The 17,685-nt window shown below is 42.5% G+C and overlaps 1 protein-coding gene across 9 annotated transcripts in view; it reads left to right on the plus strand.

The window, feature by feature from the left end:
* Huwe1 (HECT, UBA and WWE domain containing E3 ubiquitin protein ligase 1) overlaps positions 1–17,685 on the plus strand; it is a 169,090-nt gene that overhangs the window by 21,576 nt on the left and 129,829 nt on the right. The gene's annotated exons all lie outside the window — the stretch shown is intronic.

Genomic DNA, 17,685 nt, shown 5'->3' on the forward strand with positions numbered 1-17,685 from the left:
GCACTCTACCACTTGAGCCACAGCTCCACATCTGGTTTTCTGGTGGTTAACTGGAGAGTCTCATGGACTTTCCTGCCTGGGCTTGCTTTGAACCCTGATCCTCAGATCTCAGCCTCCTGAACAGCTAGGATTACAGGTGTGAGCCACTGGCAATCAGCTCAGATATTTATTTTTGCCAGTCCTGGGGCCTTAACTCAGGGCCTGGGCACTGTTCCTGATCATTTTTACTCAAGGCTAGTACTCTATACCACTTTGAGCCACAGCACACCACTTCTGGTTTTCTGGTGGTTAGTTGAAGATAAAACTTTTCTTTCCTGGCCTGGCTTTGAACCAGGATCCTCACATCTAAGCCTCCTGAATAGCTAGGATTAGAGGTGTGAGCCACCTGAGCCCTGCCTGACCCCATTAGACTGGAAGTAGAGACGTGGCTTAGGTGGTAGAACATAAACCTTGAACAAAGAAGCCAAGAAAAGGGTGTGAGACTTGGAATTCAAGCCTCAGTAAGAACTCAAAACTTTTTTTTTTAATTGTGAAAATACTGTACAGAGGGGTTACAATTACATGGGCAAGATAATGAGTACATTTCTTATCAAGCATTGTAGCCTCCTCCTTTGTTTCCCCTTCCCAACCTTTCCCATCCTCCCCCCTCCCCTCCCTCCCCACCCAATTTCTGTTAGTAGTAGGCAAGGCTGGAAAAGCATTTACATGTTTGAAAACTAGGTTTGATGTAGAGAGAGGGAGAATCAGTCATTATTACAATAGATTTTTTTTTTTTTTTGGGTCCGGTCATGGGGCCTGAACTCAGGGCCTGGGCTCTGTCCCTCAGCTCAAGGTTAGCACTCTACCACTTGAGCCACAGTGCCACTTCCGGCTTTTTTCTTTTTGCTTATATGGTGCTGAGGAATTGAACCCAGGGTCTCTGGCATGCAAGGCATGTGCTCTACCACTGAGCCACCTTCCCAGCCCTACAATAGATCTTTTGTACCAATTTTGACCATAAATAATGGTATTGGAGATAGACAATACTTAAGGGACATAAACCAATATTATTTACAATTATAAGTTTAATCTCTTCCTTCCTTCCTTCCTTCCTTCCTTCCTTCCTTCCTTCCTTCCTTCCTTCCTTCCTTCCTCCCTTCCTCCCTCCCTCCCTCCCTCCCTCCCTCCCTCCCTCCCTCCCTCCCTCCCTCCCTCCCTTCCTTCCTTCCGTCCTTCTTGGTTGGTCTTCGAGCTTGAGCTCTGGGCCTGGGTGCTGTCTCTGAGCTCTTCAGCTCAAGGCAAGCTCTCTACTTGAGCCGCAGCACCACTTCCAGTTTTCTGATGCTTAATTTGAGATAAGAGACTCACGGACTTTCCTGCCTGGGCTGGCTTTGAACCGCAATCTTCAGATCTCAGTCTCTTGAGTAGCTAGGATTACAGGCATGAGCCATCAGTGCCCGGCAAGTTTAAAATTTTATAGACAAGGATTCTAACTTTCCTCCATAATTTTTGTAATTTGCGTATGTATTGCTGTTTTGATTTTTTTTTTTGTTCCAAATGCTAAGAACTTGACATGCTACATTTCTTCTCTACTGGGAGAACTGGTAATCTATAACTTTGTTGATCCTTTTTTGTTACCTAGTTCTTCCCATGTTAATTTCTCTATAATTATGAATAAATTTACTAGAAAGATAACCTCCTGTATCTGTAGCTTTCCTAGCACTGTAGATGTTCTGGGCATGCCTTTTCAGTTACATTCATTCTCATCTTAAGTCAATGTTGAAGGTTTCAGAGCCCTTTTTCTTGGCATCCCTTCCCTTTTTTTCTTTTGCATGAGCATACTGCAGTGTGAAGAAGCACCTAGAGCAAGCCTACACACTAATTTGAGCTGTAGTATATTCAGATCTTAAATGCGAGAGACTATATTTCTGCAGAAGACTTTCCAGATTTGTCTTGGGTGAGTAAAAGCTACTCATTGCTTCATGATTCCACTTTACTATTGGTTCCCAATAATATCAAGTCCAGCAATCCTCAAGGCACATGAGAGTTGTGTTTTGTTTGCCGAGGAGAGGGAGACCAATATCTATAGGAGAGGGAGTAGTAGTAAGGTGGACTGTATAAGTAGACATGCACACTAGAGTTGTGGGACAAGTATGTGTTTGTGTCCAGGTTCTACCACTTCCTAGGTATATGGCTGTTCTTAGTCTTTGTCAAGTTGTCATAGGGATTAGAGATATATTATAGGTGTAAAGTAAAATGCTAGCTGTTATAAACTTTTTTATCTGTTGGTTGTATATTAATGTAATAATTAGGAACTAGATCAGATCATTATATGGTGTTGCCTTTAACAAATTAGTAATTAGTGATGCTTGTGCCTCTGTAGAGTTTTTCTTTAAGATTCAGCTTACAGCTGCTTCTTGACATGGTCAGTACTACTCCCAAGGGAATTTACTGTGAGAGGCTGCAAGAAGCAAGGGGAATCATTGCATAGCAAAAAGAAACAAAGTATTAATTATTTGCTTTGTGTATTAATTATGTGTTTTTGTTGGAATTTTGTTATTATTATTTATTTGCCAGTCCTGGGGCTTGAACTCAGTGTCTGGTCTCTGTCCCTGAGCCTCTCTGTGCTCAAGGCCAGTGCTCTACCAGTTGAGCCACAACACCACTTCTGGCATTTTGTGTTATTTTGTTTGTTTGTTTCTTGGTGGTGGTGGTGGTTGTGGGGCCTGAACTCTGGGCTTGGGCGCTGTCCCTCAGCTCTTCAGCTCAAGGCTAGCCCTCTGCCATTGAGCCACAGCACCACTTCCAGCCTTTTCTGCTGAGGAATCAAACACACAGCCTCATGCATGCAAGGCAAGCACTGTACTACTGAGACATGTTCCCAACCCAGCATTTTCTGTTTCTGTGGTATTGAGGAAGTGAACCCAGGGCTTCATGCATGCTAGGCAAGCACTCTACCACTAAACCACATTCCCAGTCCCTTAATATTGGTTTTTTTTTTTTTGGTCCTGTCGTGGGGCCTGAACTCTGTGCCTGGGCGCTGTCCCTCAGCTCTTCAGCGCAAGGCTAGTGCTCTACCACTTGAGCCACAGCGCCACTTCCGGCTTTTTTCTTTTTGCTTATGTGGTGCTGAGGAATCGAACCCAGGGCCTCATGCATGCAAGGCAAGCGCTCTACCACTGAGCCACCTTCCCAGCCCCCTTAATATTCTTTAGTCTTGTTTTTCCTTCTTTTTAAAAACTGCCATAAACTGGGTGCCTGTGGCTTATGCCTGTAATCCTAGCTACTCAGGAGGCTGAGATATGAGAATTGTGGTTCAAAGCCAGCCTGGGCAGGAAAGTCCATGAGACTTTTATTTCTAATAAACTACTCAGAACAAGATGGAAGTGGTACTGTGTGGCTCAAGTGGTAGTGTGTTAGTCTTGAGTACAAAGAGGGTCAGGACAGCTCCCAGATCCTTGAATTGAAGCTCTGGGACTGGCAAAACAACAATAACAAAACTGCCATGATGTTTTTTCCAAATTTATGTGGGTAACTTTTTATACATCAATTTTTCTTAGCATACATTAGTTATCCTCAGGGGGGATTGCATTGTGACATCTCTGCTAATCTGTACTGTGTATTCCAATCACTCCATTACTATCCCTTTTCTTTCTGCCTCCAAAATAATTTCATCAGGTGTAATTGTTCTATTTTCATATGTGCAAACCATATATTTCATACATACTGATCCTTATTCGCTGTGTTAACTCAACACCCTCCTGCCCATTCTCCCAACAGAGCCCTTTTTCCCCTGCCCTAAACAGCTTGTTGATCAATAGCTTTTTTCCTTTTTGGTCAGTCGTGGGGTTTGAACGCTGGACCTGGGCACTGTCCCTCAGCTCTTCAGCTTGAGGTGAGCTGTCTACCACTTGAGCCACAGCGCCGTGTCTGGTTTTCTGGTGGTTAATTAGAGACAAGAGTCTCACGGATTTTCTGCCCAGGCTGGCTTTGAACCACAATCCTTAGATCTCTCTCAGCCTCCTGAGTAGTTTGGATTATAGGCCTGAACCACCAGTGCCCAGCAGATCAATAGATTTCATTGAGGTTGTTCGTGCTGTTTTCATATAGTTACTATGTATTTCTTTTCTTTCATTATAGTTGCTATGTATTTCAAATGATGCACTTTCTCTTTTCCCTTTCCCCTTTGCCTCATTCTAAATTTTGATACATATGTGCAACATAACTTACCAAAAAAAGTGAGTGCTTTCTATAAGTCAGTCTCTGGATGGCAGTTTTTGGAAAGAAGCTACAAAAGCCACCAGTGGTCAACTTGGTTTTTAATTTGGTACATGTCCTTTGGCTTAGGGAATACTGTTTTCTTTCTTAAAAACATTACAGGGCTGGGGCTGGGAAGATGGCTCAGTGGTAGAGTGCTTGCCTTGCATGCTTGAGGCCCTGGGTTTGATTCCTCAGCCCCACATAAGCAAAAAGAAAAAAAGAGCCGGAAGTGGCACTGTGGCTCAAGTGGTAGAGTACTAGCCTTGAGCTGAAGAGCTGAGGGACAGTGCCCAGGCCCAGAGTTCAGGCCCCACGACCGGACCAAAAAAAAAAAAACAAAAACATTACAGGGCTCAGCCTGGCTCCAATGGCTCATTTCTGTAATCCTACCTACTCAGGAGGCTGAGACCAGAAAGATCTAGGTTCCAAGCCGGTTGAGGCAAAACTTGAGTTCCCAAGACGCCCTGTGGCTCAAGGGGGTAGAGTGCCTACCTGACTGCCTGGCAAATGTAAGGCCCTGTGGTTAAACCTCAGTGTGGCTAAAAAAAAAAAAAAAAGTAAAGGAAATATATAAAATTTTTTTTGGTTGGTTGTGGGGCTTGAATTCTGATCTACAGCACCACTTCCGGTTTTTTGAGTGGTTTATTGGAGATAAGTCTCACAGACTTTTGTGCTGGGGCTGGCTTTGAATTGCAGTCCTCAGATCTCAGCCTCCTGGAGTAGCTAGGATTACAGGCATGAGCCACCAATGCCTGGCTAAAAATTTTACTACTGAAAAAAAATTAGATGCTTGACTTCAAAGATTTGAGAGTCTAAATAAGCATGAAGCATAAAAGAACCTGTCTTGTTCTGCCACCGACAGGCAATTACTGATAATGTCTATTTTTTCTTAGATTAAAAAATATTTACCGGGCACCTTTGGCTCATATCTGTATTCCTAGCTACTCAGGAGGCTGAGATCTGAGGATCATGGTACAAAGCCAGCCCGGGCAGGAAAGCCCACGAAGCTCTTATCTCCAATAAACCACCAGAAAACCGGAAGTGGCGCTGTAGCTCAAGTGGTAGAGTGCTAGCCTTGAGCTGAAGAGCTGAGGGACAGCGCTCAGGCCCAGAGTTCAAGGTCCATGACAGACAAAAAAAAGAAAAATTTTTATTTTTTATTTTTTTGGGTCTGGTCATGGGGCCTGAACTCTGGGCCTGGGCACTGTCCCTCAGCTCTTCAGTTCAAGGCTAGCGCTCTACCACTTGGGCCACAGCGCCACTTCCGGCTTTTTTCTTTTTGCTTATGTGGTGCTGAGGAATCGAACCCAGGGCCTCATGCATGCAAGACAAGCACTCTACCACTGAGCCACCTTCCCAGCCCCAGAAAATTATTTTTTATTAGCATATTAGCATCCATTAGTGGTAAAAGAGGAGTTTCATTCTGACATTTTCTTTCTTTTTTTGTTTTTTCTTGGTCGTGGGCCTGAACTCTGGGCCTGGTCACTGTCCCTCAGCTCCTGAGCTCAAGGCTAGCGCTCTACCACTTGAGCTACAGCGCCACTTCAGCTTTTTCTGCTTATGTGGGTACTGAGGAATCGAATCCAGGGCCTCATGCATACAAGGCAAGCACTATACCACTAAGCCACCTTCCCAGCCCTCATTGACATTTTCTTGCATGTAAATAATTAACCTCACACCTTCACTCCTTTTTTTTTTAATTTTTTGCTAATAATGGGGCACTGTCCTAAAATTTAGCTTTTTGGCCCAGATTGGTGCTCTAACATTTGAGCTATACTTCCACTCCTGCTTTTTGGTGTGATTGAAATGAAGTCTTGGAAATTTTCTGGCCCTGGTTAGATTTGAACCATGATCCTCAGATCTCATATCCCTGAGCAGCTAAGATTACAGGCATGAGCCACCTGCTCCTGGCTCCACTCTCCCTTTAAAAATATTTTCAGTTGGATTCATTGTTTCTATTTTCATATTGCATATAAACTATGTGGACCATATTCATCCTCAGCTACCTTCATTAGCCCTCCTACTTGCGCTGAGGCCCACTCACCCCACATTTGTCACTCGTTTTTTAGTGTGTGTTATCCCAAGGGGTTTCACTGTGGTCTTTCACATATGGTTATTTTATTATTTTCCTTAGAATAACGTTCTCTATTGGTTACAGTCTTTGTACCTCATGGTGGATATTTTCTCATTAGTACTTAGAGAAGTGATATGGTCATGGTCACTAAGCACATAGGAAGTGATACCCAGTCAACATTTAAGAGATTAGGGACAATATTGCCTTTAATTCTGGCTAGTTTGAGGAAAATAATTAGAGTAATGATTCATTCTTTCTAATTTTCACAGGGACATATTCAGCTGTCCTTTTTTATATTTTCTTTTTTGGAATCTCATCCTCACTTGCTTTTCTTGCTCCTGGTTTGTGTTTTCACCACTTAAGCTATACCTCGAGTCTCTGGCATTTTGTTGGTTTTTTGGAGATGAGGTCCTAGAGAATTTCCTGCTAGACTGGTTTAGATCTCAGATCTAGTATCCTGTGGTACTTAGGAATCAAACCCAGGGTTTCATGTATGCTAGGCAAACATTCTGCCACTAAACCACATTTCCAGCCCCTTGTTAGCTTTTATTTTATTTTATTTTACTTTTTTTTTATTGTGAAAATACTGTACAGAGGGGTTACAATTACATGGGCAAGATAATGAGTACATTTCTTATCAAGCATTGTAGCCTCCTCCTTTGTTTCCCCATCCCTTCCCATCCTCCCCCTGCCCCCCACACCCAATCTTCCCTGCTCCCCCCTCCCCCCCCCCCACCAAAGTTGTAAGGTTCGTTTTCAACATAACGACTTGAACATCTCATTGTTGCAATGGGTCCACCTGTATCCCTATTTAAAGGATTTGTTTTTCCCCTTCCCCTCTACAAATTATACCGACATCAAATACAGTGAAAACAGGGGTTATACTGTGGGGGAGGGACATACAAAGCAACAAAGAAATAATCTTATAAATGTGTTAGAAACAATCACGTGAAAGAAAAATAAAACATTTGAATATATATCTTAGGGTTCGTTTCCCTACCGTCACCTTATCTGACCTTTTCTGCTTGACTCAGACACACACTAGATATTGCAAATAAGGGAAACCATGGGACCTATGTTTCTTTGGGCCTGGCTTACTTCACTTAATATAATTTGTGTCAAGTCTTTCCATTTCCTAACAAATGGAGCAATGTCATTCTTTCTGATGGAGGCATAGAATTCCATTGTGTATATATACCACATTTTCTTGCTCCATTCATCTAATGAGGGGCATCTGGGTTGGTTCCATATCTTAGGTATAGTAAATAGTGCTGCAATAAACATAGTCGTGCTGGTAGCTTTAGTGTGGTCTTGTTTGTGATCATTTGGGTAAACACCCAAAAGTGGGATTGCTGGGTCATAGGGGAGCTCTATGTGGAGTCTTTTGAGGAACCTCCATACTGCTTTCCAAAGTGGTTGAACAAGTTTACACTCCCACCAACAATGCAGAAAGGTTCCCTTCTGTCCACATCCCCTCCAACATCTGTTGTTATTAGAGTTCGTGATTTTAGCCATTCTAACTGGGGTGAGGTGGTATCTCAATTGTTTTGATTTGCATTTCTTTCATGGCTAAAGAGGTTGAGCATTTCTTCATGTGTCTATTGGCCATCCTTCTTTCCTCTTCAGAGAAGTTTCTTTTTAAGTCTTTAGCCCACTTACTTATTGGGCAGTTGTTTCTTTGAAGATTTGTTGGGGGATTTAATTTTTTGAGTTCCAGGTATATTTTAGATATGAGACCCTTGTCCGTTGTATGGCTAGTGAAGATCTTCTCCCAATCTGTGGGCTTTCTACTGATCTTGCTAGCTATGTCCTTGGCCATGCAGAAGCTCTGTAACTTCACGCAATCCCATTTGTCCAACCTTTCTTTGATTTGTTGTGTTTCTGGGTCTCTATTAAGAAAATTTCGGCCTGTGCCAAGGAGACCTAGGGTTTCTCCTATTCCATCCTGTAGTGTTTTCAGAGTGTCAGCTTTGACTCTGAGGTTTTTGATCCATTTGGAGTTAATTCTGGTGCGGGATGATATATAAGGATCTAGCTTTAGTTTTCTACAAGTAGTTAACCAATTTTGCCAGCACCATTTACTGAAGAGGCTGTCTTTCTTCCATCCTATTTTTTTAGTTCCCTTATCAAAAATTAGATGGCTATAGGTCTGTAGGTTCATTTGTGGGTTTTCAATTCTATTCCATTGGTCCTGAGGTCTGTTCTTGTGCCAGTACCAAGCTGTTTTGATTACTATGGCTTTATAGTAGAGTTTGAAATTTATATTCCTCCAGCACTGTTCTTTCTCTTGAGGATCGTTTTTGGTATTTGGGGTCTTTTATTCCATATGAATTATTGGATTGCCTTTTCTATTTCCTTGAAGAATGAGGTTGGAATTTTGATGGGTATCGCATTGAATTTGTAGATGGTCTTGGGAAGTATTGCCATTTTCACGCTGTTGATCTTTCCAATCCAGGAGCATGGGAGTTTTTGCCACTTTCTTTTTTTTTTTTTTTTTTTTAATAAGGTTTCTGTTTTGTTTTTTTTAATAAGGTTTCTCTTTTTTTTTTTTTTTTTTGTCGGTCGTGGAGCTTGAACTCTGGGCCTGGGCGCTGTCCCTCAGCTCTTCAGCTCAAGGCGAGCGCTCTACCACTTGAGCTACAGCGCCACTTCCTGTTTTTGCCACTTTCTAAGTTCTGTTTTGGTTTCCTTTTTCAAGTTTTTAAAGTTTTCATGATAGAGGTCCTTTACTTCTTTGGTTAAGTTAATTTCTAGGTATTTTATTTTTTGTGTGGCTATTACGAATGCAGATGCTTTCCTAATTTCAGCCACACTTTTCTCATTGTTGGCATACAGAAAAGCCACTGATTTTTGAGGGTTAATTTTATACCCTGCTACTTTGGCAAAGTTTTGAATCAGCTTGAGTAATTTGTGAGTGGAGTCTATGGGATTTTTTAAATACAAGATCATGTCATCTGCAAAGAGGGAGAGTTTTACTTCTTTCCCTATTTGGATCCCCTTTATGTTTGCATCTTGTCTTATTGCTGTAGCTAGGCATTCTAATACTAGATTGAAGAGAAGTGGAGAGAGTGGACATCCTTGTCTTGTTCCTGAGTTAAGAGGAAATGGCTTTAGTTTTTCACCATTGAGTATAATGCTGGCTGTAGGTTTGTCATATACAGCCTTTATTGTATTGAGGAATGTTCCATGGATTCCTAATTTTTCCAGAGCCTTCGTCATAAGGTGTTGGATCTTGTCAAATGCTTTTTCTTCATCTATTGAGATAACCATGTGGTTCTTATCCTTGCTCTTGTTGATGTAATGAATTATATTAATTGATTTGCATATGTTGAACCAGCTTTGCATCCCTGAAATGAATCCTGTTTGATAGTGTTGTATGATTTTTTGGATGAATTGTTGAATTTGATTGGCCAAAATTTTGTTGAGAAGTTTTTTTTTTTTTTTTGGGTCCGGTCGTGGAGCCTGAACTCTGGACCTGGGCACTGTGTCTAGCTCTTCAGCTCAAGGCTAGCGCTCTACCACTTGAGCCACAGCGCCACTTCCGGCTTTTTTCTTTTTGCTTATGTGGTGCTGAGGAATCGAACCCAGGGTCTCAGGCATGCAAGGCAAGCGCTCTACCACTGAGCCACCTTCCCAGCCCCTTGTTGAGAAGTTTTGCATTGATGTTCATCAAAGAAATGGGTCTATAGTTCTCCTTCTTAGATGAATCCCTGCCTGGTTTTGGTATGAGAGTTATGATGGCTTCATAGAAAGAGTTTGGTAGTGAACTTTCTCTTTCAATTTCATTGAAGAGTTGGAGGAGTATTGGTATGAGCTCTGCTTTGAAGGCCTTGTAGAATTCCGCTGTAAAACCATCTGGTCCTGGACTTTTCTTAGATGGGGGGGGGGGGGGTCTTTCTTGCTGTTTCTATTTCAATGCTTGATATGGGCCTGTTAAGATGTTTTAATTCATCTTGGTTTAGTTTTGGTATGTCAATATTTGCTAGGAAAAGGTCCAGGGAATACTTCTCAAAACTTTATGCTAGGGCTGGGAAGGTGGCTCAGTGGTACAGCGCTTGCCTTGCATGCATGAGGCCCTGGGTTTGATTCCTCAGCACCACATAAGCAAAAAGAAAAAAGCCGGAAGTGGCGCTGTGGCTCAAGTGGTAGAGCGCTAGCCTTGAGCTGAAGAGCTGAGGGACAGCGCCCAGGCCCAGAGTTCAGGCCCCACAATCGGACCCAAAAAAAAAAAAACAAAAACTTTATGCTAATAAGTTTGAGACCTTGTTAGCTTTTTAAAAATGAACTTACTTTAGTTTTTTGGAGGAGGGCTTCATTACAGTATTTCCATACATGTTTATGCTATATTCCTCTCACCTTTGTTAAGGTTTTTTTTTTGTTTTGTTTTGGGTCTGGTCGTGGGGCCTGAACTCTGGGCCTGGGCGCTGTCCCTCAGCTCTTCAGCTCAAGGATAGTGCTCTACCACTTGAGCCACAGCGCCACTTCCGGCTTTTTTCTTTTTGCTTATGTGGTCCTGAGGAATTGAACCCAGGGCCTCGAGCATGCAAGGCAAGCGCTCTACCCCTGAGCCACCTTCCCAGCCCATGAATCATGTTTTTACTTGCTTTACATCTCTAAGTGTTACATAGAAATCATCCCCCTGTTACTATTCCCTACATCAATTAGAATGGCAATATTGTAGCATCTTACTCTATTTCTCTGCTTTTGTTTTTCTTTTTTGGGAATCCTGGGGCTTATGCTCTGTCCCTGAGCCTCTCTGTGTTCAAGGCTAGTGCTCTCCCACTTGAGCCACAGCACCACTTCTGGCCTTTTTTGTTTATGTGATACTGAGGAATCAAGCCCAGGACTTCATGCATGCTAGGCAGGCACTCTACCCCTGAGCCACATTCCCAGCCCTCTGCTTCCTTTTTTGAAAATTTTTTTCCCCTTTTGGTCATAGAGCTTGAACTCAGGGCCTGATCGCTGTCCCTGAGCTCTTTCGCTCCAGGCTAGCAGTCTACCACTTCTAGCCACAGCACCAGTTCCTCGGAATAATTTTTTTGGGGGGTCCATTCATGGGGCCTGAACTCTGGGTCTGGGCTCTGTCCCAGCTCTTCAGCTCAAGGCTATTGCTTTACCACTTGAGCCACAGCGCCACTTCTGGCTTTTTTCTTTTTGGTTATGTGGTACTGAGGATTCGAACCCAGGGCCTCATGCATGCAAGGCAAGCACTCTACTACTGAGCCACCTTCCCAGCCCTCTCGGAATAATTTTTGAACAGTAAGGTCTAATAGTGTACAAAAATGTTGTCACCAGTGTGTATTTTCATGTGTACACACTTATTGTATTGGGTAGGAACATTTACTAAGGATACAACGTATTATTTTTTTCTATTGAGCCTTTGTTTTCTCTCTGTCAATAGGAACAAAATGTAGCCCAAAGAATATTCTTTTAGCTGGGTTCCAGTGGCTTACGCCTATAATCCTAGCTAATCAGATGGAGATTCCAAACAGTCTAGGCAGGAAAGTTTGTGAACCTTTTTATCTGCAATTAACCACCAAAAACTGGGACATGGACTTGTGGCTTAAGTGGTAGAACAGTAGCCTTAAGCACAACAGCTCAGGGACAACACCCAAACCCTAAGTTCAAGCCCCAGGACACATGCTTGTGTGGCTTGAATTCTGCACCTCAAATTTTTTTTCACTCAGGTGAACCACATGTTCACTTACTGATTTTTGTTGGCTAATTGGAGATGTGTGTCTTGGTTTTGTTTGCTTATGTTGGCTTCAAATCTCAGTCCTTATTTTACCCTCCTGTGAAGTTAGGATAATGAGCATGAGCTACTGGTGCCTGGCTAGGTAGAATGTTCTTTTTTTTTTTTTTGGGTCCAGTCATAGGGCCTGAACTCTGGGCCTGGGCGCTGTCCCTCAGCTCTTCAGCTCAAGGCTAGCGCTCTACCACTTGAGCCACAGCGCCATTTCCGGCTTTTTTCTTTTTGCTTATGTGGTGCTGAGGAATCAAACCCAGGGCCTCAGGCATGCAAGGCAAGCGCTCTACCACTGAGCCACCTTCCCAGCCCCAGGTAGAATGTTCTTATATGATTGCTATAAACTCCTGTTCCGAAATGATATTGTTCTGCATCAGCCTCTCAGAAAGCTGAGTTTGCAGACTTTGCCACTGCAGGTATCTATTTCACTGTTATAGTTAGAACTTTGATACCTTCTTGAGTCAAATTTTGTTCAAGTTTTAAGGTTTCTCAAGTCTGTTATTCTATGTATGCTTTCTTTACCATTTGAGCGACACCTACAACCCAGATATGTATATTTTCTCTAATGCTTTATGTTGCTGGTTATATATTGAAATGCTTTTGACAATTGTATATTTATTTAGTCCTTGCCACCTTGACTGTCTTTGTTTTTTGGCCATGAGTCCTCTTCAGCTTTTGTTCTTACATTTATGTATTTACCGGTCCTGGGGCTTGAACTCTAGGCCTGGGCACAGTCCCTGAGCTCTTCAACTCAAGGCTAACTCAGCATTTTAGGACTTGAGCCACAGTGCCACTTCCGGTCTTTGCTGTTTATATGGTACTGAGGATTCGAACCCAGAGCCTCCTGCATGCAAGGGGCCACCTTTCCAACCCCAAACTGAGCAGTTTTATCCTTTAAAATAGTTAAGTTCTATGCCTCCCTTTAATTGCTTTGTGCCTGTCATTTCTTTTTTTTTTTCCTTTTTTTTGGGGTGGGGGGGTCTGGTCGTGGGGCCTGAACTGGCCTGGGCACAGTCCCTCAGCTCTTCAGCTCAAGGCTAGCGCTCTACCACTTAAGCCACAGTGCCACTTCCGGCTTTTTTCTTTTTGCTTATGTGGTGCTGGGGAATCGATCCCAGGGCCTCATGCATGCAAGGCAAGCGCTGTACCACTGAGCCACCTTCCCAGCCCTGTGCCTGTCATTTCAATGTGCGCTTAATGACTCCAGAACAAAAATAAATACTATTGATACTAGCAGAAAAATTACTTTTTTCTGCATTAGCCAATTCTTTTGCAGTTCCAGACACTCAAATAGTACAGTTTGCTTAGTTTATTTATTGAAGCTCGCTGCTTATTTGTCTGAAGATTTACCAGAAACCTGTTTATTTCTAACACAACTATAACACGATACAATGGTCGTGGTTTGCTTATTTGGGAATATACATTACTCAGTACTTTTGGAACACTTGAGTTTTTAAAACTAGACTATATTTTAGAGTAATTTTAAATATTAAATAAATATTAAATTAAATAAAAAATTAAATAAAAGCATAGAAATTTTCAATATACCTGTTGCACACACGTACACACAAACACAAACACGTACACCTGCCCTCCCACCTGTGAGCTTCCCCATTCTCAGCATTCCCTTACCAGAATGATACATTTGTTGCAACTGAGTATCCTACACTAACACATTACCTCCCAAAACCAGTTTGATTACCATTGATTGGACAGTTTTGGATGTGGATACATCTGTAAAAATATGTATCCACTATTATAGGGTGTAGAATAATTTCAATGCTCTTAAAGTTTCCTGACTCTCCATGTTGAACCCTACTTATCCCCACTAATCCCTAGCAGCCACTAGCCTTTTGCTGTCCCCACAATTTTTTTTCAGAATATCATATACTTGAATCATATAGTACCCTTTTAAAAAATTAGCTTCTTGGGGCTGGGAAGTTGGCTCAGTGGTAGAGCACTTGCCTTGCATGCCTGAGGCCCTGGGTTCGATTCCTCAGCACCACATAAGCAAAAAGAAAAAAGCCGGAAGTGGCGCTGTGGCTCAAGTGGTAGAGCGCTAGCCTTGATCTGAACAGCTGAGGGACAGCGCTCAGGCCCAGAGTTCAGGCCCCACGACCGGACCCCCCCCCCCCCAAAAAAAAATCCCACAAAAAAAATTTAGCTTCTTTCACTTAGTAATATCTCCTTCTTTAGTTCTGAATAATACTCCTTTGTGTGAATGTACCACAGTCCCAGCGTCAAGTGTTTGCTTACAGAAGACCATTTGGTTGCCTCTAAGTGTTGGCAATTATAAAGTTTCTATAAAGTTGTTCTTAGATGCTTACATGAATAAAAACTTCCAACTCTTTCAGCTAAATATAAAAAACATGATTACTGAGTCATGGTATGTGTTTAGTTTTGGGAAAAAGCACCTTCCAAGTAGTTGTACTGTTTTGCATTATCAACAGTAGTGAATATGAGTTCCTTTTGTTTGTTTTGCCAGTCCTAGGACTTGAACTCAGGGCCGGACACTGTCACTGAGCTTCTTTTGCTCAAAGCTAGCACTCTACCATTTGAGCCACACCAATACTTCCGGCCTTTTCTGTTTATGTGGTACTGAGGAATCAAACCCAGGGCTTCATGCATGCTAGGCAAGCACTCTACGACTAGGTCATATTCCCAGCCCAAGAGTTCCTTTGTTTTTCCACATCTTTGCCAGGATTTGATGTCAGTTCTAAGTTTGATCACTCTAGGTATACAGTGATATCTCATTGTTGATTTAAGTCACATTCTCCCGAAGATGGTGATCTGGAACATCTTTTCATAAGCTAATTTTTTTGTGTTTTCTTTTATAGAATATCTCTTAAGACCCATCACTTTTCTTATTGGCTTGTAATAAAGTTATTGTTGTTTCATTGTGTGTGTGTATGTGCGTGTGCACACGTGTGTGCATGTGTGTACGTGTGTGTGCATGTGCGTGGCGCATGCATGGGTGTACACTGTGCCTTTAACAGAACCTGTGTGCTGTCCCTGAGCTGTTTTGCTCAAGGCTAGTGCTTTACCACTTGAGCCACAGCTTCACTTCTACTTCTTTTTTTTTTTTTTTTGTCCGTCATGGGGCTTGAACTCTGGGCCTGGGCACTGTCCCTCAGCTTTTCAGCTCAAGGCTAGCACTCTACCACTTGAGCCACAGTACCACTTCTGGTTTTCTGTGGTTTATTGGAGATCAAAATGTCATAGACTTTCCTGCCCAGGCTGGCTTTGCTCTGCGATCCTCAGATCTTAGCCTCCTGCGAAGCTAGGATAACAGGCACCTGGCTCACTTCTACCTTTTTTGATGATTATGAGACTTCCTTGTCCTGGCTGGCTTCAAACCACAATCCTCAGACCTTAGGCTCCTGAGTGGCTAGTGCCAGTGTTAGTTTTGTCTATTTTTTTTTTAATTTTATTTTATTGTAAAGATCCTTTACAGGGGGTTACAGTTACATGAGTAAGGTAATGAGTACATTTCTTGTTGAGCATTGTTAACCCCCTCCTTCGTTTTTCTCTTGCCTATTCTTTGGAGGGTCTTTCTGTCCCTCCCTTCCTTCCTTCCTTCCTTCCTTCCTTCCTTCCTTCCTCTCTTTCCCTCCTCCCATCTGTCTTTCTTCCTTTCTTTCTCCCCCCCTCCCTCCCTCCCTCCCCCCCTCCCTCCCCCTTTCTTTCTTTCTTTCTTTCTTTCTGTCTTTCTTTCTTTCTTTCTTTCTTTCTTTCTTTCTTCCTTCCTTCCTTCCTTCCTTCCTTCCTTCCTTCCTTCCTTCCTTCCTTCCTTCCTTCCTTCCTTCCTTCCTTCCTTCCTTCCTTCCTTCCTTCCTTTCTTTCTTTCTTTCTTTCTTTATTTCTTTCTTTCTTTCTTTCTTTCGAGTTTTCTAGTGGTTTATTGGAGATAAGAGTCTCATGGACTTTCCTGCCCGGGCTGGCTTTGAACTGTGATCCTCAGCTCCCAGCCTCCTGAGTAGCTGGGATTATAAGCATGAGCTGCCTGGGCCTGGCTTTGAGGGTGTTTTCTAGAGCAGAAGCTTTTAAATTTTAGTGATAACACATTTGGTTATATCTAAAAAGTCATCTCCATATCCTGTATCATCTAGATTTCCATTCCATTGTCTTCTAGAAATAATGTTTCCCCATTTCATTTCATTTCACTTCATCAGTCATGGGGCTTGAACTCTGGGCCTGGGCACTGTCCTCTCCTCTTTAGCTCAAGGGTAGAGCTCTACCACTTGAGCCACAACACCACTTATTGTTTTCTGGTGGTTTATTGGACATAAGAGTCTCACATACTTTCCTGCCCAGGGGCTGGCTTTGAACTGCGATCCTCAGATCTCAGCCTCTTGAGTAGCTAGCATTACAGGAGCCCTGCTACCATTTTCCATTTAGGTCTATAATCCTTTTTCTTTCCTTTTTTTTTTTTAACAGTGATAAAATAGACTTTTATTTACTTTGTTGAATCAGAGGGTTGTAAAAAAATTATTGCTAATGTTGATATCAGGCCAACAGAAAGGTGTTTCAGAAGTCCAGTTATCTTGGAGTTTATTTAAACTAAGAGGAAAAGGTCTTAGTTTCTTTTCTTTTTTTTTTTGTGAAGCCTATAATGTTGGTCTAGGGTCATTTTTTTATTGTGAAAATGCTGTATGGAGGGGTTACAATTACATGGGCAAGATAATGAGTACATCTCTTATCAAGCATTGTATCCTCCTCCTTTGTTTCCCCTTTGCATCCCTTCCCATTCTCCTCCAGCCCCCTGGTCTAGGGTTTTATTTGCATATGAATGGCTGTGTTTTTCCAACTTTATTTTTGTTGGTCCTGGGGCTTGAACTCAGCTCTTCAGCTCAAGGCTAGCTCACTACCCCTTGAGCCACAGCACCACTTAGGGTTTTCTGGTGGTTTATTGGAGATAAGAGTCTCACCGACTTTCTTGCCATGATTGGCTTTGAACCACAATCTTCAGATCTCAGCCTCCTGAGTAGCTAAGATCACCAGCACCCAACATAAACTTTATTTTATAAATTTGTCAGCTCTGGCGGTTGAACTCAGGGCATGGGGACTCACGGTTCCTTAGCTTTTGCTACTCTGCTCAAAACTGGCACTCTACCACTAGAGCCACAGGTCCACCTCTAACTTTTTGGTGGTTTTAATTGGAAATAAGAGTCTCATAGACTATCCTGCTAGGCTATTTTTGATCTGTGATCCTTAGGTCAGTAGCAAGGTTTACAACTGTGAGCCACCAAGTGCCCAATTGCTTTTTGTTTTTCTTTCTTTTCTCCTTATTTTTGGCCAGTCCTGGGGCTTGAACTCAGGGCCTGGACATTGCCCCTGAGCTTCTTTTGCTCAAGGCTAGCACTACCACTTGAGCCACAGCACCACTTCCAGTTTTTTCTGTTTATGTGTTACCTAGGAATTGAACCCACGGCTTCCTGCATTTAGGCAGGCACTGTACTACTAAGCCACATTCCTAGCCCCTTAGATTCTGTGTATATCCTAATTACATTCTTTGGACAGATTCCTAGATGTGGAATTGTTGAGATGTCTAGGAAAATCATGAGGTCATTGTGAATTTTTTCCATCCTGATGTGTACACTTTTGTTTTCAATTAAGGATTTTGTGT

This window comes from Dipodomys spectabilis, unplaced genomic scaffold (genome assembly GCF_019054845.1).
Source record: "Dipodomys spectabilis isolate Male_0828 unplaced genomic scaffold, ASM1905484v1 ptg000091l, whole genome shotgun sequence".
Lineage (NCBI taxonomy): Eukaryota > Metazoa > Chordata > Mammalia > Rodentia > Heteromyidae > Dipodomys > Dipodomys spectabilis.